General features: G+C 40.5%; 1 long non-coding RNA gene across 1 annotated transcript; it reads left to right on the forward strand.

Annotated features, from left to right (window-relative positions):
* Window positions 1–18236: 18236 nt before the first annotated feature.
* LOC128791097 (uncharacterized) lies at window positions 18237–19384 on the forward strand. Its single transcript, XR_008431970.1, has 2 exons — window positions 18237–18323; window positions 19090–19384. It is a non-coding gene; the product is annotated as an uncharacterized LOC128791097 (long non-coding RNA).
* The last annotated feature ends 3440 nt before the right edge of the window (window positions 19385–22824 follow it).

Genomic DNA, 22824 nt, shown 5'->3' on the forward strand with positions numbered 1-22824 from the left:
CCTTCCTCCTTTCCTCATCTTAGTAAAATTAATGCAAAATTCCCTATTCAAGTCCTCCTAAAGCAGCTTTACTGTCCCTCTATGTTGTGTATGATGGGTCATCACTTTCAAATGATGAAATTATGATTTGATGAGACATTAGTTCCAGGGAAATGGTGATACTGAATCTGTGTTTGTCCACCATGTATTTAATTGAACAAAGCTGGTCACAGGTTTTTAAATGTCATTTGGTGCTTCTTGAATTCATACTTCAGGTTGTTCTGCAGGCCTTTTGTGTGTATGTAGAACTACTTAATATAACCAGAGGCTTTAAACCAAAGACAAATGGAAATAAAAATGTGCCACAAAAATGTCAACTAAGAAATTGGATAATTTCTCAGTCTTTTATGTCATAGTTTGCCTAAAAACTGAGTAAAGACTTTCAAATTTAGCCCAACATGATGAATTGGTCAAATATGCTGAGTAACCTGATCATAAAGCTTACCTTGCTTGAGTAGGGGTTGGACTACAGTGTTCCTGAGGTCCCTTCACATCTGAGTTGCCTTATGAGTGAGTGATGAGAATGAATGATTGATTGAGATATCTGTGATACCTGGAATGCATTTGCTGGCCTATGTGCTGTTGTGGTTAAGAGATACCAGTGCTCATGAGGGAACTTTAAAGGGTGTTTTAGTGCACTCACTCACTTGTGTCACCAGTTTTCTGCTTAGTTCCATTTCTTGTTATCAATGTAAGAAACATTTAATAAATCACAGAGCACACTGAGAGCTTCTGATAACTTTTTTTTAGCAAAATATGGAAGTGTGTCACTTTGAGTTACACTTTTATTGAGCTATCATAGCATTACAATTACCTAGAGTTAGAAAATAATTTTCTGTCCTATTCATGATTTTCCCAACAAGGTCCTAATTTCACTCTGTAGAAGTAAAAAAAGCAACTGGGGAACTATTTTAAATTGTAATGAAGAGAAATGTCCTTCTTTCTAAGAGTTGATCTGCTTCTCTATGTGGTGGTAAGTGGGAAAAGTTTCATCTTCTATTACACTACTGTCATCCTCAGAAGCTTCATAGGCTTCAGATGCTCCCATGCAGCACAACCACTCTAAGTTTCTCAAGGAGTTTTCTGCAGTTGATCTCCAGAGGTAGTTTACTAGTGGCTCTAGTTTCTGTGGATGGCCTGTGGTTTACTACAGTGGCATCTTGCACTCAATAAAATTACATTCCATGCACTTTCTTCCAGATTGATAGGTATAGCTTACACAAAGATCATGTATGACCACAGGACCTCATACCTGATGTTATGTGGTTATGATCTTTGCCACACAACCTGTATATGTGTTCTGGAGTGCTGGTTCATTAACAGTGACATGACAGGAAAATTATGGGGTTTTTTTGTCAATGTTGTGAGCATGGTTCTTAGGCTGAAAATATGAAAAATGGTATAGTGAATAGCAATTGAGGCCAATAATGTGAATAATTTTGAAGCTTGTGCAGGGCATAATTAATTAAGCTTACAGTTTTTGATAGCATCTGTTTACTGTGTCGCAGAAGGAAGTTACTTGCTTAAAACAAGCACCTCATGGATTACTAAAATTTTGTTTTGTCTCACACATCAGGTACCATAAAACTCAAAGTCTACACCATGCAACTGAACTGGGCACCTCCACACCTCTTTTCTTGTTGCTGTTATTATTTCCTGAGGGAACACTCAATGGGAAAAAGACAACTAATATGTCAAATGTGACAGTAAATTGATTTGTCATGTCAAGCTCATTTAAACCAACTTCTCAACTACAATATTCATGTAACTTTGCACAAATTTTTATACCTAAATCATAATAATCTCAGGAACACTGGTAAACTGTGCATTAGATTACATATTCATTGAGGCTGAGTTCCCCGTTCTGTGCAATTCAACAAGGAAAGATCAACCCTAAGAATTTATTTGCAACATTTTCTGAAAACTAAAAATTTAAGAATCTTTGGAAAGTCCATAGAAGTGGACACTTATGTGATATAAACTAATATCCAGTAAGTTTTGTCAAGATCCAGATATTAGTTACTTCTGGAACCTGAGCATATAATTTGAAGAAACATTAAATTTTCTGCATGTACATACTCCCTACCCATGACCACACAAAACTACTGGAAAAAATATATCTGTTATGTTTCAAAGCAGAGAGCTGTATCTCTTTCCTGATTTTATCCATAGTTGCATCCTAATACAAATACCTATTCTATTTTGATTTCATACCCCCAGGCAAATGCATTTAACTGCAGTGCACTGGCTGAGAGCTCTGTTTCACATTCTGTACTAGGATATAAGGTTTTTAAGAACATACAAAGTGTTCACTTGTGGATTCTATCATGGCAGTGTGCCTGGGAGCAGCATTGCAGCCTCTCCAGAGCAAACTTAAATGATTTAGTGTAAAATTTAGACTATAGCACAAATGAAAACTAGGAGAAAAATGTCAATAAAATTGCAAGGGAGAAGTAAAGACTCTGCTAGCACCTTGAAACATTAGCAATTTTATTCAGAAGAAATTGCAGTATATGCACACTTCCGCTGCATGAAAGGTCATGAATCTGCCTTCTACACTCAGTTGAGCTATTATATTAAATAAGAAAATTCACCCTGGCTGCAGCTGTACTTATGTACATCCCTGTATGCTTCCCAAGGGAATACTGGAAGAGTGGATGGCTGTAATATATTCTCTCTCACCCATGTACCCTTGCTAATCACAGCCCTTTTTTGCCAAGAAAAGAGACAAACAAAACAAAGTTGTACTGTTAAGTAACATCAGAAGTATTTTGAGAATATCAAAAGTAAAGCCAAACTCTGCTGAAATTCCAATTACATGCTCCCTTCAACCAGGATGCCCATATTTATGGGCAGTCATACCTGGAGAGGTATCCAGACCCTAATACTCCAACTCAATTCACGTAATGTTTCTCTAGCATGCCTACGTTGATGCCCATCTGCTGGAGTGGCATTGTGCCACTTGCAAGGTAATAACACAAATTCAGCTGAAGATACTTGCCAAGCACAAACAGGTTTGTAAGCTGAGCCTTCAAAACACAGTGCTGTGAAAGATCTTTTCCTCTAAGATTCCTCTGGGAAAATGCACCATGTTATTCCTATATGCATGGGTTTCAGTACTCAATGTCATGTCTTTTCATATCAAGTATAGGATACACACAATAGAATGCTATTTTTATCCCAAAATAAACAGCATTTGTTCTAGGAGGTTGGTGAGACTGAAGTGAAATTATACAATCTCAGCAGAATTAAGATGATATTCAAAGCAATAACAACAACAACAACAATAATAATAATGGTAGTAGCATTACAACTGCATTGCTAGCTGTTCTTGAAGACATAGCAGCTAAGGAGTTAAAAACCTGATAGTCATTACCTATTCTCAGTTGATCTTCTGTCTATTGAATTTTCACTGTAATGAATCTTAGATTGTAATAAGGAAAAAATCAGTAATTTCTAGCCAAAGTAACAGCAACACGCTGAAGTTGAAAGGCATCTCTGGAGTTTGTCTAGTCCAACTCCTTTGCTCAAAGGTTGCTTATCTAGAGCCAGTTGCTAAGGGCTGTCTCAAGCTGAGAGTTGAGTATCTCTAAGGATGGAAACTTCACAGCCTCTCTGATCAACTTGCTTCAGTGTTTGACTATCATCACAGTAAAAAGGTAGGTTTTTATATTTAATTTCCTGTATTTCAATTTGTGTCCATTGCCTCTTGTCCTTCCACCAAATACCATTGGCCTAATTTACTTTTTGCTCTCTCTTAAGGTACTTATACACACCGATGAGACACTGAGCATTCATCTCTCTCAGCCTCTCCTCATAAAGATGCTCCAGTGCCTTAATTACCTCCTTGGCCTGTTGCTGGAAGAGCCTCAGCAAGTCTGTATCTTTCCTTCTTTTTTTTCCATGCAGGAAATAATTAGAGAAGCCAAAGATCAGTTCGAATGTAATTTGGCAACTTTTGTAAAGGATAATAAAAAATGTTTTTACAAATATATCAACAGCAAAAGGAAGGGTAAGTCCAACCTTTGTTCTCTACTGGATGTGGGAGGGAACTTAGTAACTGCAGATGAAGAGAAGGTGGAAGTGCTTAATGCCTTCTTTGCCTCAGTCTTTAGTGGGAAGACAGCTTGTCCTCAGCTGTCCTCCTGGGTTGGTAGATGGTGTCAGGGAGCAGAATGGTCCCCCTGTTATCCAGAAGAAAGCAGTCAGAGAATTGCTGAGCCACTTGGATGTTCATAAATCTATGGGACCAGATGGGATCCACCCCAGGGTGATGAGGGAGCTGGCAGATGAGCTTGTGAAGCTACTCCCCATCATTTACCAACACTCCTGGCTCACTGGTGAGGTTCCAGATGACTGGAAGCTGGCCAATGTGACACCCATTCACAAAAAGAATGGGAAGGAGGATCCTGGTTAGGCCAGTTATCCTGACCTCAGTACCCAGTAAGGTAATGGAACAGTTTATATTGAGTGTCATCACACAGCACTTACAGCATGGCCAGGGTATCAGACCCAGCCAGCAGGGGTTTAGGAGGGGTAGGTCGTGTTTGACCAACCTGGTCTCCCTTTATGACCAGGTGACCCGCCTGAAGGATGCAGGAAAGGCTGTGAGTGTTGCCTATTTGAACTTCAGCAAGGCCTTTGACACTGTCTCCCACAGCACACTCCTGGAAAAGCTGCAGCCCACGGCTGGGACAGGAGCACTCTTTGCTGGGTTAGGAACTGGCTGGATGGCCGGGCCCAGAGAGTGGTGAACGGTGCTGCATCCGGCTGGGGCCAGTCACCAGTGGCGTCCCTCAGGGGTCTGTGCTGGGGCCAGTTCTGTTCAATATCTTCGTTGATGACATGGATGAGGGGATTGAGTCTTTCATCAGTAAATTTGCAGACAACACTAAGCTGGGATTGTGTGTCCATCTGCTGGAAGGTAGGAGGGCTCTGCAGAGAGACCTGGAACAGTTGGATGGATGGGCAGAGTCCAATTAGATGAAGTTTAATAAGTCCAAGTGCTGACTCCTGCATTTTGGCCACAATAACCCCCTGCAATGTTCTGGGCTGGGGACCGTGTGGCTGGACAGTGCCCAGGCAGAAAGGGACCTGGGGGTACTGATCGACAGCAGCTGAACATGAGCCAGCAGTGAGCCCTGGTGGCCAAGAAGGCCAATGGAATCCTGGCCCTGATCAGGAATAGTGTGGCCAGCAGGAGCAGGGAGGTCATTCTTCCCCTGTACTTGGCACTGCTGAGGGCACACCTTGAGTGCTGTGTCCAGTTCTGGTCCCTCAGTTTGGGAAGGATGTTGAGACGCTTGAGCACGTCCAGAGGAGGCAACAAGGCTGGTGAGGTGCCGTCGTATCCACTTGGATACCGCTCGAGTGGCCCGGCCGGGCGACACGACAACGGCAGAAGGCACTCCCTTTGGTTCCCCGAAGGGTTTGTAAGGAGTGCCTCCGGAGGAGAGACGGGACGGCGAAATCACTGAAGAAAGAGGCTGACTCTCCACGGGGGCAGACGTCAGGCTTTATTGATGACTCCCGGAGCTCCAACAATGCCTAACTCAAGCCAACCGGTGAGAGCCCTGAGAGGGACTCTGCATCAACTTATAAAGGGGGGAGTGGAAGGGGAGAACGACCAATGGGGTAAAACTGGGGAGTGACTTTCGGGGAAATGGATAGGGATATCAACCTATTAGGGGAAGGTAGGGGAGGGGTCCTGGTCCTGATCCAATCACTCGATGCCCCGGATGGAAGGCTCTAGGTGGTGGGAATGGGCTGCCGAGTGATGGACAGGGCACCAAGGAGGGGACACTGGAATGACTCAGCAGTTCTGCTGAGTCAAGGGGCAGGCTTAGGGAGGAGTGACAAGGGTGGAACCAAAGGGATATGGGGGAGCAACAGGGGCAAACCATCTTCAAAGCTTGGGTAACAACAATAATACAAATGAACATGATAAAACACAATACAACAGTGAGGGGCTTGGAACACAAGCCCTGTGAGGAATGACTGAGGGAGCTGGGGTTGTTTAGCCTGGAGAAAAGGAGTCTCAGAGGTGACCTTATCACTCTCTACAACTCCCTGAAAGGTGGTTGTAGTCAGGTGGGGGCTGGTCTCTTTCTCCAGGCAGCAACTGACAGAAAGAAAGGACACAGTCTTAAGCTGCACCAAGGGAAATATAGGTTGGTTATTAGGAAAAAGCTTTTTATGGAAAGAGTGGTAAAGTACTGGAACGGTCTGCCTGGGGAGATGGTGGAGTCACCAACCCTGAATGTTTTTAAAAAAAGATTGGATGTGGCACTTTGTGCCATGGTTTAATTGAGGTGTTAGGGCTGGGTTGGACGTGATGATCTTGAAGTTCTCTTCCAGCCTAGTGATTCTGTGATTCTTATGATGGAATGACCAGGAATTGACACAGCAGACCAGATGTTTCCCACCAGGGCTGTGCAGAGGTAAAAAAATCACCTCTCTCAGCATGCTGGCAACCCTATTTCAACTTACTGGTAATATAATAGATTATGAAATAGTAAAATATTATCACAGTTCATAAATACTATCAAGTCCAAGATTATGGGAGAGACTACATTTTTACCTTCAGTTTTAGGGTATAGCTTTTTTTCTCAGAATTTATTTTAAAATATTATCCAGAAGGTATCTTCTAAAGCATTTCATCTTCCTCACTAAAATTCAAACCACCAAGCATTTAGGAACTTGCACATTGACTTTTTCTTCATAAAGATATTTCATGTTTTGAGAGAAGACACATATATGCATATCTTCCCTGCATAACTTCTAATGAAGTTTTCATCCTGCTTGGTTCTTTCAGATACTGAGAAGCAAAAGCAAATTTAAAGATTTTCTACAGTTTTGGTGTAGAAAATATTGGGGTTTTTTTTCATGGCTCCATCACACAAAATCTAGAACAAAACCCCATACATGTTAAATTAAAAGACTGAGCAGGGCTTGGGAGGAGGAGTCAATCACCATATACAATAACTGTCTCTCTAGAGATGGAAAAGGCATGACCCTTGCATTCTTTGTGGGGAACTGGATATAGACCCTTGATCCAGTGACTATGAAAGCAAGTTATTGAACACATTTCCAATAATGGCAACTTTAGCAAGTGAAAAAAATTGTATTCAAAAAAAACCAGAAAAAAATAACAAATTCATTTGTTCTGTATGTAATAATTGATGAAATGCCAAGATTTTCTTGCGTATTACATTTATTTAAGTAAAGGTAAGAAGATGAATTTGAAGTAAATAATATGCAAAGGATGGGTTTTGACACACTTCTTGGACCTGCAGACTTGGTCTAACCCAGCTGACAGCACACATTCCTATGTCTAACTTGAGTGAAAAGGTATTATTTGTATATTCTATAGCCTACCTAGAAGAAAAATTAGAAAGAGGATTGTCAAGAGTTCTGATTAATTCAAACTACCTTGTCAAATCATTAACAGTGGCCAGTTTGGCAATGGTCCAAAACAAGGAATTCTGCAAAGTTCTTACTAGTACTTAAAATGGAGGAAAGGCATTAACAGAGGGAGGAAATTAGTCTGGGGTAAAAGGAAGGGGGGTGTTGGTAGTGATGGAAAGGTTAAAAGAATGGGAAAAATGTGATGGAAAATTATTTTGTTTAAAAGCTGGCATTTGGTATTTTCAAAGGGCAAAATGTATTTTTTGTTTTATGACAAATGAATGTAAAAATGTGCATGCTTGTGGCCTAGAGGACAAAACAGTAGGATCAGTGTTCTTTTTGTACTCTATGAAGCTTGAGATTAAAGTCCCCACTGATAAACTGAACATTCTTTAAAAGTGACCAGAAGCAAACAGTGTCTGTTTGCTGCTACTTTATTAGAAAGATACCACTGAGAATAGCTAAGAATACTATTTGATCTTAAACAGGTTGACCAAATTATTGCAGTTGGCTCCAGTACATGAGATGCCTTCTGCAAATTATTGTTTCTGGTTATAAACCTTTATAATATCTCAGAATGAATTATGTATGTATTTCATGTTTTCTTTTCTTTTATCAGCCTTGATGTTCTCATTTCAAGTTTCACCCTAGCCTCCTAATAATGCAATATTGAGGCCATTCAGACACTAATTATGCCTCCATGGCTTTCTTGAAATGACTAAATCAGCATCAGTTCTATAATTATCATGAGTAAGTTTGTATCTGTGCCTCACACCACATGAAAAGCACAACTTTAAATGATTTATGAATATATGCATCTGTAACATTGAATGTGCACTTTCTAATACTATACATACAAAAGGCATAGAGATACTTCAAACATACATTCACCTGTATGTATGTTCTCAGCTTCACTGAACTCGGCTGGGTATCTTACAGCCTGATTGTATAAAAATTATTGCATTGTTATTTTCTTAATAGATATATGTGTGAGATACCATCAAAATGTTTATGTTTAAGCATCCTGACTATTTAGATAGAACAAAATATAAACAAGTGTTCATCAAAACTAGTATTCAGACTTGATAATTTCCTAATTTTCTTTATGTTTATATAAAGTCTAGCAAGAATGACTGGCAGGACAGAAAGAATTATACATATACAAATGCAATTCCTCTATATTTTCATTGTTCTCCCTTTGAATTATTGATGTTGCCAGTAGTCATTTGTCAAGAAATCAAGATACATATACTGTAGTGTTACACTTCTGTACATTTGTAAACTGTGCTGCATAATGCTTGTATTTCAAGTAAAAGCAAAAGGAGAATACTGTAAAATAAATAATATTCCTAAATTTTTAACAACAAAGTTGTGAAGAATAATAAACAAACAACTTAAAAATAACACATAAAGAGAGCTTATAGACAGCTTTGAGTCACTTATACCCTGCAGAATCACCCGTGCATTTGGGAGCTGATAAAGATAAGTAGACCTACACAACACAGCATCTTGTGAGGTGGCATAGAACCTCATAGCCCACTTTGGTCTCTGATAACAACTGATTTCTGAATTTCTCTCCTCCCTCCTTTCCTCTCTTTCAATACAGATTCTTTGTTTTGTATGAAAAGTTGTGCTGATCACTGGTATTTTATGACCTACATTATTGCCCTCTAGGTAGCAGAATGATAGTGCCAAACTAATTATTGCATTGTCTAATTTTAAATCCAGGTCTAGCGAGATTAACAACTTGCACATTAATTCTGAGCATCAACAGTGCACCTAACATAATGCAATTTTAAATGAAAGAAGCCTGCTCTGAAAACTTTTATATACTTTCATCTGGTTCATCAGCTAATGTAAATTACTACAGCACCATTAACTTCAATGGAATTATGCCAGTCTTCCCAACTGGATGATTTGGCCTTTTTTTTTTTTTTTAATTCAGGAAATGTTTCTGGCTTGAGCCATGTGAATGTCAGAGGAGAAAACACTGACTTCACTTATAAATGTAAGATCTCATCTACGTAAGCCCAGAACGTGTCTGTTAAACTCAGTGGATTAATTCCAGATTTTCATCCCTGTAAATGAGATCAGAATTGGCTTGGAATGTGCTTTTGGTTCCTCAACATCCTCCTCCCCCAATACAAACACTCTCAGTATAGAGAAGGATTTTTCAGTTCTTCCTAATTAAAATTTAAAAGATTAAAAAAAAAGATAGAAAAAGAAGGACATTCACAGGCATGCAAAGTGTGAAAACTGCTTTGTAGATAGGTAGAAAACCAGACTTGGCAATGTGTCCTTACTTGCTGTTTCATCCTGCTAATTTTTGTGAAGAAACTTATGTGTTGGAAAAACATAGAAGCTCCCTGTATCTGAATGCTGTCAACAGTCAGGCAAATTTGGATCTAAAATGTAGTTTCAGTTCCTAAAAAAAAATACTTATTTCATGTACTGAAAAGAGAAACAGTCCTGGATAAGTGCTGAACCATGCCAATTTAGCCAGAAAATTAAGTAATTGTGTAACACATTGGGTATAAAGTTTCATTTCATTAGAAAGCTGCTGAATTGAAGAGTCTTAGACTATTTAACTATCCTTTCAGCTGCATGGAAAGAAAAAATGTCATCAACAATCTCCTCCCCATATGTTTGCCATAATAAGTGGCAAAAAACATATAATAAAAACAATTAGTTTGGCATATTATGTCCCCAGAATCAGAATCCTACACACCCAAGGTTGTGGTACTAATGGCATCCTCTGCATGGCTGCTGTAGGCTGTGTTGACGCCCATGATAATATTCTGAGGTACTTTGACTCATGTTTAATTCTGATTAAGTTGTGCCATTGTATCAATTTAAGGTCAAGGTCTTGAATAAATTCTTTTGTGAGAACTACTAGCAGGTCTTTTAAAATTAAGAAGACTCATGTGTCTAGTGGTCTTATGAGAATAGAATTACAAACTATGATCTTTAAAATAAATTGTAATTTTATGGATCCTTATTAAGAGAATTTATTGTATTGGTAATTCGCTATAAGTACTGCTGCCAGTTTAGTGACTTGTAACAGAAGAAAAGAATGCAGCATCTACTAATTTTTGTCCTTGCTTTTGCTATTGTTGATTTGAAATGGGGAGAAGGTTTTTACAGGATTTTTAAGGTTTGTGATGTCTTACTGTGCAGTAAGAATGACCTGCAAGTTGTCATGCTCTGGCCCTGATCCAGCAAAGCACTTAAGTGCGTGCTTAACTTTGAGCATTCAAGTTCCATTTACTGTAACATGATTACTCACGTGCACAAAATTAAGCACATACTTAAGTGCCTTGTTGACTGCAGTCTGTGCTGTGCATTTAGCAAATTTGATCTTTCTAAGGAAGTTAGAAGAAGAAAGTACAAGTTAGCAAGATTTATTTAATTGTTATATTACACACAGTGGCAAAGGATGCTCCTTCGAATAGCACAAAACCCAACAGTATTAATTTACTTTGTTTAGTTCTTTATCTTCTAAGTGAGACAATATGTTTCTTGCAATGGAAGAATAGCATATGTAGAACAGCTGTGTTGCTCAGGTTATCTGAACAGAGATGTTTGAATAGTGTTTTCTTTCTTCTTCAAAAATGTAAAATAAGCTTGTCCGAAATGTTGGTGCTTTGGCATGTTGGAAACGTATTTTATTTTGGATATTTGATTAAGGCTCATAAACATGACATTCTTAACAATTAATACCTAGCAAGAATTAAAAAAAATATTTGTTTAAAAACCTGTAGAGAATGAAAAGCTTTAGAGATGACTGCACAGATAGATTGATAATGTTATTTCAGGGCTTGAATACACCCACATCAACACCAAAGGCAATGTTTAAAACATTAATAATTAATTATTATATATATATATTGTATTATAAGTCATAAACCTTGTTTTAATTTTACTATTAAAATAATTTCATACAGTGAAGATCAATAACATGGTGTCAGGGTGTTATTTAGAGGAGGATATTTGTCTTAGAGTAAGGGAAATTTTAGACATTAAAAGGAAAAAAGTGAGTAGAAGTTTGCTTCTAAAGCAACAGCAAATAAGACCTTGTAGGTATTTTATCAGACATGCAGATCCTATAGCATGTAATTTTTTAGGGAAGCTTTTTCACGTGCATCTGTGACTTTGAGCAAGTCCACTGCTCTGCTAAGTTTTTTTCCCCCTTTGATTTTTAAGTTGATTCCATTGTAGGGTAAATGAGAGAGATTTTAATGTACATTCCGAGATGAGATACAAAGACTTCTTGATATTAAGGGTTTGGAAAAAAATTGCAAGCATACTATTGTTTGATTTTTTTACCGTTCCCTGTTCCACTCACTCTCCAAGATAAAATGTTGGGGTTTTATTTATGTTTTTTTCTTTCTAGGCATTGTCTAAATTAAGTCATTAAGTATTAAGCATTATGTAAAATACATTTCTGTTATTGGTAATCATTAATTGTGGGTTTTCTAGTGGGATATTTAGAGTCAAACTTTCATCATAAGAACCTGTTTCCAGTTGCTTGTTAGTTTGTCAAACATAAACAACTGGGCAGCAAATTTCATGCCAAATATCTGCCTTGGGCTATTTTTTCAAAACTTTCAGCAAATATGGTCAGCTTATTCTCAGAATGCACTGAGGGAAAATCTGGTTTGCTCAAGTTAAGAAATTTTTGAAATATTTTGTTGACTAATGGCTTGTAGTTAGGCTTGGTGCTTGGGAAGGCATAGTCTTCTACCATCAGCCTATAAAAGTCTTCCTCAGTCTGGAGAAATCTGAGCCTCTGTAAAATTGTTAGCATATTTCATTTACCACTTCTTCAAAGATTCTGTGTGCAGTAGGTGTATCCTTTCGTGGGGCTTGCAGATCTGAGCAGAACTTGCTCTCAGTTTTCTCTTTTCAATTGCCAGTGGTGCTAAAGAGAAATACAAAGATAATAAGTGTGTCCATCAGATGTTCTCAGTCTTCCTCCTGCAAATCACCGGAAAACATGGAATAAGAAGCAGCTTGATCGGAATTCAGAAAAGGGAAACCATCAAGGAAAGTGAAAGAAAGAAAAGCAACGAAAGAAAATGTGTCCAGACACAGGAAAAAGGCACAAGTCAAAGGTCATAAAATGTGATGGTAGTTTAGGACAAGGACTTATGAATGAGACTAGTATTAAACAGGGGTGCAAATGGGAAAGACTGCGATTAAGATATGGAATCAGGGAGAAAGATGCTGACACCAAGGCAAAGAGAATATTTGTAAGGCTAAGAAGGAGTTAGAGACAGGAAAAAGAGGAAGAATGTATTCCTAGCTGTCATTCCTTTGTCTTGGTCTTGTTGCACTGTTAAATGTCTCTGAATTCTTCTGGCCTTGTGTGGGCACCTCATCCTCCTCTAGTTCAAATAAGAATGTTTTTTAAGTGAGAACAAGTTATTAATGTATTTGTTAAGTCAAACTACAGGGATTAGTGTGGTTCTTAAGCACTTAATGAACAAGATTGTGAAAAACAAAAGACAGAGAACAAAAGCCCTAAAAACATTCAATTCCTTCCTAGAGTTCCCCAAGAGGGACTTTCTGTATTAAAGCTTGCTTTAAAAAAATGGACAAATTGTAGTAAAAATGCATTTATGACCAGGGTAAAATGTATTAAGCACTCAAAATTCAAGAAATGCCAGAAGGCATATGTCTTTTCAGATATTTATGTGACAAACATCTATATATTTTTCTGTTATACAGAGCACTTGCTAAATGGATATTTTTTGTTGGATACTGTGAACAACTTCTCCTCCAGGACTAAAATGGAAAATAGAAGTGACTTCAGAGGACCAATACTTCTACGATGCCAAAAGCATCAAATATTCAGCAAGATTGTAGAGAAAGACCAATAAAGGGTTTGTCCAGAAATCTCACTGAAATCAAGGTGATTGATTAATACAGAAGTGGAAATGTACAAAGAAGAGAACAAAAATATTGGAGATGCTATCTCTTTAAAACCCCAGAATCTAACCCAAAGTAGTTATAAGTCATGGAAATAATCTATTTTTTCACTGGCACAGCTAAAATGCAAAAGTGCCTCTATGGACAGATGTTTTCTATATAATTTTTTTTCTTTTTGATACAGTCAGGAATTACACCAAACATGGCCAATGGTCATAAAATCATAGAGTGATTTAGGTTGGAAGGGACCTAAAAATTTGTCTAGTTCCAATTCTTCTGCCATGGGCAGGGACACCTCCCACTAGAACTGGTTACTCAAAGCCTTACCAAGCATGGCCTTGAACACCTCTGGGGATGAGGCATCCACAGCTTTTCTGGGTGATCCATTCCAGTGTCTGTTTTTTCACAGTAAAAAATTTCTTCCTAATATCTAGTCTAAGCATACCCTCTTTTAGTTTGAGAGATCAAGTGATGTTTTGTTAGATTAGGTACTGGCCAGTACCTAAACCAGCAGGCTGTGTGCTAAGGAGTCCAGGAAGACTTTACACATTCCTAGCTTAGTTACGGCCTAAGGCTTAGATGTGTTTGAAGTGAAACTGTGGAGATCAGTGGTATGGCTAGAAGGGATTTCATCCTTTGCAATCTCCTGGGAAGAACCTAGTAGTAACGTGTAACAATATTTGGAAGGTATTACTCCGTGTTTAACCATTATCCCATTGTTTACTATGGGATTTCTATATGGTATTAATTCAACTAAATGTTAGTTGTTAGTATGCAAAAAAGAGACAATTACTTTTGATCTATATTTATAAATACTTTAGTGTCTACACAGGTGTCATTACCTCTTGGAATCTGAGCTCCAGCTAGCTGAGGCAGCCATTAAACTCATGCTGACACACAAGACTGTGGTCTGAAAAGGCAGCAAGTGAACCTTGAGCTGCAGAGACTGGAGTTCTGTATGATGACCACTTCAGTCAGAGAGAGAAGGGAGGCCCAGGAGGTGCTATCCTGCCACACATGTTCTGGAAAAGTCCCAGCTTGTGGGACATAGAGGCTGCTCAGTGGGGATCCAGGTGGTATAAACATCTGATTTGAGCTGCCTGAGCTCTTAAACAGATCATGCTCCTCACAAAGGAATAAAATAATACATACAGTCACCAGTGACCAAAACTCCAAAAAAGAGCACTTGCAGCCTGTCCATTGCAGCAAATCCTAGTATGCAATGACAGCTGTGGTTGCCCCACATGAGCTCTGAGGGTGGGAGACTAGGAGGGATTCCCCAGCACAGAAGGAGTGAGACAGGCAGGAGGCCCTGTCCTGGAGGTCTGCACTTCCAGGGAGGTCTGCATTTCAAGCACACAAGGGGGGTACAGGTGCTGCCAAATTTCAGCATTAGAAGAACTCAGACATTGTCTGCCATTTTGAAACCTGCTTTAATTTACAAATAAAATCAAAATAATTAAAGTCATTAAAGAATGTATCACTGAACACAGTTGTTTTTATTATAATTCTTAAAAGCTTTTACTAGACCTACCAAGTAGAAATTACAAAGTTTACATGGATCACATCAATATCCCATAGGAGCATAATTAGATGGTTTTATTCTTTGTTTTCCGTGATTTTTGTTTTGTTTCCACTATTCGCTTGGTTTAAATGATATTAATCTAGATTTGCTGAAAAGGTCTGTGAACCTTTCAAAGAATGTGGTCCAAGTTCAGAGTTTGTAACAAAACCAGGCAAGTTTTATGTGGTTTTGAATTTCATTGTAAACGTTTCACCTAGATGTTAAATTAGGCTCCAAGACACATTCCTAGTTTCAAAGTCTATGAGCATTTCCCATTCAGAAGGATCAGGACTGGTGTCACTTTAAACAAAGAGTGGAATTTATCCATGTACAGATGAGTCCACCAAGGCCTTCACTTCATCCTAATTCACATCTCAAAATAAGAACTTAATATAGTATGTAAGTCTTATGTTGACCTTCTGCACAGAGATGAATGTCAGCCCATACAAACATATGCTGCATGCCTATTGTTTCAATTTGTGCTATTTTAATGTGGCAGGAGAAGCCTGAAGAAAAAAAAGGTATATAAAATGAGAATACTGAGGTTAATGCGATACAAAGATTGTTAAATACATTCTTTATTGGTTAAAAAGTTTAAAAAGCACTTGTGTTTATCGACTAATGCCTTATGGTAATTGCCAGTTGTTTTCCTACAGGTACATGTCACAGCTCTTTAACTGACCAAGAAACTCATCTTTCTCTTGAGAGAAAACGTGCATAGTACCATGGTTTGGGAAAAAACAATGGGAAAAGAATCTAGATGCCTAAAGTAGCAAAGACAAAAGAATCGTTTTTGTTTAACAATATGATTTTTAGACCAAGCTCATGACCTTGGGATTGTGATGACTTAGTGCCTGGTGCTGGCAACACTAGCAGAGGCAATATGCTGTGCTGCAGATGACAGCATCAGAGACTTCTAAATGTAACTTGTGTAGGTGGGTCAAATTAGGGAGTACCAGAGGCTACTGACGTGTTGCCTGCATTTGGAGCAGTTATCTGCTTGCCAAGGCAGCTGCTTAATACCAACAAACTCTTGTAGAAGGGACGATGAGCAGCTGTGTGCACAGGCAATGGGCTGACCCGGGCTCTGGGCCCGCTGCTCAAAGCCACCTGATGTTGAGGGCAAGGAAAAGGTGTCAGAAGAGCACGGTGCAGACTGGACCACAGTGTGTGCTGTGGCTGGGTGTCGCCTGCTGGCTGCTCTGGACAGCTGTCTGAAGCTATTTCAATAGACTCCTGTTGCTATAGCTATGTTGCAAGTTCTAAAAATAGCTCTCTACATCCCAAAATTCAGTTTAACCGTGTTTTCCTGTGTATGTTTTGTTTTACCTGGAGCATACTGGGAAGCAAAAGCAGCATCTGCTCCAAACCAGCTCCTTGTTTCAGGACACTTTTATTATTTCACTGGCAGTGCTCTCCTCGTGTAGCAGTAACTAGAGTTATCCCCAGCTGTCCAAGTGAGCCAGGAACACTTTCCATATTCTTAATAAGCAGAAGTCTGTCTAGCCCTTTTGCTCTTTTTATTTCCAATCTTTAGGCACAGTTTGGTCACACAGGCTGGCTACAGCCTTCCAAAAGTGTGAAAGGTGCCTATTTTCACCAGCAGGTAAAAATAATTTTGGATTAACTAAATCACTGCATGGAGAACATCAACCAGACAGGCCTTCCTGTTCTTTCTTTTCCTTCTCCATTACCTGGGTAGGATAGGGACTGGCTGACAGCTTACAGCAGCTTCTGCTGGCAACTAGTTCAGAGTTTTATTTAGGCCTACTATATTACTGCAAAGGGAAACAGACGGGAAACGAGCCTATTCCCACTCCTCCAGATGCTAATCCCCTGGGATTGTTCTCCCCTGCCTCCTCCAGAGCCTTAACGGCCTCTACATCTTCCATTTTTACAAAGAAAATTTCATCAGTCTCCTCTATATCCAGGACAGACAAACAACCCTCCGAAGCAATCCTTAACTCCACAGCAGGACAAGGAAGAGAGGAAGTGAAACCACTCCAGGACTCTAAACCAAAGCCCAGGAACAGCATCCGGACAGCACGGCTTTTTCCCTGTTAGAAGGTAAAAATGCTCTGATAGTCCCATCAGGTGCAAGCCCAAAAACGTGGATCTGTCTTGTGAGAAGCTCTCACTCCCCTTTCCAGAGCTGCGGTGACAGGGAAGCGGGCGCGCAGCCGTGTGCGGGGATGGAGCGGGGAGAGCAGGGTGCTGGGCAGCCCCGGCGCACGGGGCTCGGCCGCGCCGGGGAGACCCGCGTGCGAGCGGCAGGGCCCGGTCTGTGCCTGCCGCCTGGCCACCACACGCCTTCCCAGCCAGCATGAGGCGGCTGTAAAGCCCGTCTAACAGCCCCCCCGGGGAATCCCTCTGATGCAAGGGGAGTCCCCGGCAGCTGTGGGCCGGGGTAGCTGAGCTGGCTCCCTGCCATCCCCCGCAGAGCCGGGCTGGGAAGTGCGGGGAGAGGGAGGTGTGGCTGCCGGGGCCCCTCAGCCATTGCCGGCTACCGGGATTGCCTCTCCGCAGCTGCTGGCAGCCGGGCGCCGGCAGGCAGCGGCCGGGGCTCCCCGGGAGCAGCGCGGGGCAGGGGCACGGCTGCGCGGCCCCGCCGCCGTCGCTCGGGCCGGGACGGCACTTCCACCCCGGCCATTTTCCTCGGGCGGGAGGCGGTGGCGACCAGCGAGCCCCGACGCCGCCCGCCCGCCCGGGGACGCGGCGTAGGAGCTGCCGACCAGGGCGGCCGCGCAGGCCGCTGCCGGTCGAGCCGGGACGCCCCACCGGCCCCAGGCGGGGAAACGCGGGGCGGCCGCGGTGAAGCGAAGGCGGCCGCAGCCTGGGGAAACCTCCGCTGCCGGAGCCCGCCCGCCTGCCCCGCGGGCTGCCGCTAGGCCCCGGCCCCGCGCCGCCGCGTCCGAGGGGAGCCCCGCTGCCGCCGCTGCTGCTGCCGCCGCCGCGGAGGGAGCCCGCTGCCCACTGCCCCCGTCCCGCGGCCCCGGGGAGAGGGAGCGGAGCCGCGGCGGGGACACCCCGCCAGCCCCCGCGGGAAGCGGCGGCCCCGGCGCGCAGGACCGCGGAGCGCCCCCGCCCCCCGCGCCGCTCCCCCTTTGAAAACTGATCTTTGGCTCTTCGCGTGAAAGTGATTTGAATTTGGCTCGGCGGCGCTCTGCGCAGGCGTCCAGCTGCTGGCATGCTGGCTCCTTGCAAAGCAGCTGTTTTGGGTTTGAAATTCCAACATGGCAGAGGCTGCAGTCAGTCTTCCCTTCAAAAACTTGGAATGATTTCAAATCATAGGCACCTTCACTTAACCCGAGCCCCCATTCATCAGCAAACACATCGGATCGATGCTACTCTAACCTATCGGGTTCTTGTACCAAATCTCCAGGTAAGAGGATCTTTTTTTTTCCCTCCCTCCCCCCCCCACCCCGTCTCCCTACCATCGTTTTAAATTTTATTAAAGATCTCCTACACAGCCGCGTATTAATTGCCTGTTCGTGCCCTAAATATTTTGCCTAAATTGCGGTCGTTTTCTGATACTAAGCACTCCGGTCTGCTTGCCTGATCGTAGTCTGGAAAGTACAGATATACAATCGCAGTGCATGGTTTTTCCTCCTTGATCATTGCCAACAATAGTAGGCAGATTAAGAGTTCGCGATTGCAAGCTCCCTCCCCACCTCCTCTTCCTCTTAATTGGATTTATTTTTAAGTTGCTTTGAAAATAAGAAACTGCAGGTAACGCGGGTCTGGACATTGAGGCAACTAACTTCTGGCCAAATAAGTGCAAATGAGAATCTCGCAGAACAAAAGTTAGGTTTAAATTGCTATGTCTTGGCTGAAGGGGGGGGGCACGAATATGTCAGAGGAGCTGTTGCAGTAAAATGTAAGCACATCATCTTGGAGGGGGTACAGCGTGGTGGGCGTATTGTTGGCTCAGGAGGGAGAGAAAGATGTATAATTTAATGGTATATACAATCCACTGATCCTATTACTATCCTCCCTGGAGCTCTTGTTAGTTTCAATGGGAGTGAGTGAAATTGACATGGACTTGCATTCCTGGTCATGTGCTTTTTTTCCCCCCTTTCTTTCTTCTCTTGTGATCTGAGATCCCCTTTTTGTTGATGTTGCTTTCCCACTTAATTATATGCATGTAGGTTAAATGAATACCTGACGAAAGGGCCCACGTTTCAAGGCAGTGACATTTGATAGCTGAGAGGAAAAGTGGCTTTAATGAAAAGCAACCTTTGGAATTCCTGCTTGTGAAAAATCCAATTCAGCTTTTTGTGCTGCCAGCAAGAAATGATCAGTAGCACCAGTGTTTATGGTATGTCCGTTTTGGGATCTACTTCCTTTGCATCTAAATAGCAAAGACAAATTTAAATAGCATGATAACGCACCGAGGACTCTGCATGCAAATATTTTGTAATAAATACCTAATGTTTAATAGTATATTTTCTCGTGTATATATAAGCGTTTTTTTTTTCTCTTGCTATCATTTGTTTATCGTTTCTGTTTCAATTATGGCATTAGTTTTGTGCATTGTATTGGTCTCAGTTGTAAAACCTGAAGTTGCATGTTACCAGCAGTGCACTATGCACTATACACACCACTGAACTCCAATGGTATGTAAATTAGTAAAACTCGGTGAGTGGAGAGGGCAAAAACGTGTAGCAATGAACACCTACACATCTATGTGCTTATACATACATGCCTAAAATGCATCTTTTCCTTTTGCAAACTAGTATTTTTTTAGAAGTTATTTAAACTCCAGCTGCCTTTCCCTTTCTTTCAGCATAATCAACTGCTAGAGATTCTAACTGATGTGGGGTGAGGGAATGTTTTGCATGTAAACAAACAAAATTACTGTTGTGGCCGAATGTTTAATACAATTTAATAAGGAATATTTTATGCTCAGTTTACAAGTGTCTGGTTCACACTGCTTTGCTTTCAATGCTTAACAGAATGAAATAATCAGGTGCTGAAACTGGCTTTATTTTAATGGTCACTCTCCAGACCCCCATGCTGCCTCTTCCTCCAAAAAAGTCAGATAAAATGGAGCATGGGGAATTTCAATAGAGCTCCTTGTGGTGCAGTCGGTACACCTCTAGGTATGCAGTTAAGGCTAAGGAAGTAACAATAAAAGTGACTAGTCTGTTTTGTGCAACTAAAAAGGGATTCACTTTTATGTTCACTTTTAATTGCGTGTGGTAGTAACAAATAAGGATGGAGAGAGACCCTAGGAGAGAGTGTGCATGTGTGTGTGTGTGTTTGGGATAAGGGGGAGGTCTGCTGTGTGTGGCTGATGATCTCTCGTAATAACATATCTGAATGCAAGAAAGAAATTGAGAGACAGTTGCACAATGTACACTCCTATTTTGGTGTTGTAGGTGACTGTATTGCTAAACATATCCCAGGTGCTATGTGATGGAAATGATCTGATTGCATTTTGCATTTAGAACTTGTTGACTTTGGAACAATCAATAAGGCAACTGTTTATTTTAGATGCACATAATTTGCTCTGAGAAATGTTTTAAGGAGAAGAGCAAGCAAGCGAGAGCAGAACATTTTTTTTTTTTTCCTAGAGCTGTTGGAGCAAATGTGATTGCCAGATGGGAGATTTCCCTCTGTGATGTTAAAGCTGTAATATATATTCAGAGCAGATTGGACTGCTGCTTGTGATGAGGAGGATATTACATTTATAAATTTTAAATCGGGAATCGGACAGTATGCTGAGAGCTGAAATTGGATGATGTGGACGGTTTGGACTGTTAAATGCAATTCTCAGATAATAATAATAATTATAGTAGCAGTAATATATGTATGTGTAATAAACATGATACTATTAGGCAGCTATATATATTCTATGGTGCTTAAATATATATTTTCAATATGACTTCTCTCTTTCCTTGCTTCCCTTAAAATGCTAAGGATTGAGGGTGATTGGGAGGGGGTGTTTAAGAGCCCACTGTTAGGAGAAATCAAATATAATCAGGTTCCTGTTTGAGGAAAAGTTTTGCTAAAATTCTTTCTGCAAATTCATCTCTTTTTGAGTTTTTATTTTGCCCATGCATGTGGCCTGACAGTGCCACAGTCCTGAAAGACTGGGAAGTGGGAACTAGTCACACTCGAGCAGCTCTGCTGTTGCAAATTAAAAGTGTGTTGTGGTCAGGAAATGAAAGCTACAATGTCTCTTTTGAACAAGTCGTTTATCAAGAGAAACATCTATCAAGCAGTGACTTGTCACATTGATCCTCTAAAAGTTAGGTCCGAAGTGGAAGCTGCTTTGATGTTTTTGATACCAAATTTATAAAATTGAGAAAGCTGGAGAGAGTAGGACTGATTTGCACTTAAAAATTGCTCTGCTCTGGGTGTGACAAAATCATCAAGTATCTCTGATATAAGAGCTGGTAAACTAAGGAGGTATCAGATCTTCTATCTTGTTTTTATTTTCACATGGAAACTTTAGCTTTCCCACACAGGCAATTTCTTTTCAGGCTTCTAAAGATCCTGTCTGTATGACTCTCTGCATTATTTCATCGGGGATATTTTCTTGCTTAGGAATACATCTGTTGCTTCCAAATGGAACCTTTTTTTGTTGTCTTTCTGATGGTATTTATAGAGTTCTACTTGAGAAGGCAATTTTTTTTCCTCTCCTCTCCATCTTGTTTCTTCTTCTTCTATTTGTAATCTCAGTTTCCACCTCTCATCCCTGTGAAGCAAAGTTTCTTTTACTGCCAAAGTCATGTTTATTGCAAGTAAGGTACATTTGAAGGTATCTGTTAGCACAGCTTAAAACATGTTAAGAGTACTGTTAAGTGTCTCTTCCCCTTCTGATTCTCTTTTTCTATCCATTTTTAGCACATGAACCATGCTTTCATTCTCAACAGGAGCAGTGTATTTCAAACTGAATGTAAAGTTAAGATTTCAAGTAAAAAAAAAAAAAGACCAAAACAAAGACTAAAACTGATGTTTTATCTTTCTCTATTTTCAACCATCTAAATTGTTTAGCAGCTTCACTAAAAAGTTTTTCATTTTGCATAAAGTTTGTGTTTGGACTATAATGGAATCCCTTTGAAGAAACAAGGGCTTGGTGTTTGGTTGTTGGGTTTCTGTTTTCTTTTCTGTGCTTTTTTTTTTTTTTTTTTTTTTTTTTTTTTGGCTAGGGTATGAGTGAAATCTTCCTTAAAGCAAGACGCTTTGACTTCTTTTCTTCAGTGTCGTAAATGAGACTAACGCTGCTTATGAATACTTGATAGAGACCCATTTGAAAATAGGGAGCAAACAACAGCGTGGTGGGAGTTTTGGTGAGTGTTATAGTTGCTAATTAATCATGTTTGAAATGAAGGAATCATAGCATGGTAATAAAGGCTCATTGTTGTTTGATGTTTGTAACAGGATGTGACTCCTACGTGAATCTGGTGGGTTTGGAGGTTTTGTTGTTATTTCCTCCCGTCATATTAAGATACCTTCACTATTAGCTCAGATTGTTTTTATGTATTGCAACATTGTACAAGTACAGGAATGTTTGCTTATTGTAGCAGCATTTTAGAAATATTAAGATTGTATTGTTATTGATAATTTCATCATACAGTTCATGGGAAAAAATGACTAGTCTTATGTCATTACCTGTTCTTTAAGCTTTTTTATAGTTAAGCATAGCCAGAGATTTTTTGTGGTTTATTTTCTTGATATAAAAAGCCCTACTATTTTTATTTCTTATAATTGAAAAATGGCACTTGATGAACTTTTGTGCCCTACTTGCTTATGTGTATGTAGTAAGGGATAGCAACTAAAAATATATTCCAGAATAGTTTGGATACTAGCCCTTTGAAAATTGAACTGTATAACACTTGGATGGTGTTTTTGTTTTCTTCGTTTTGTTTCTGTTA

Source organism: Vidua chalybeata, chromosome 7 (genome assembly GCF_026979565.1).
Source record: "Vidua chalybeata isolate OUT-0048 chromosome 7, bVidCha1 merged haplotype, whole genome shotgun sequence".
In the NCBI taxonomy this organism is placed as follows: domain Eukaryota; kingdom Metazoa; phylum Chordata; class Aves; order Passeriformes; family Viduidae; genus Vidua; species Vidua chalybeata.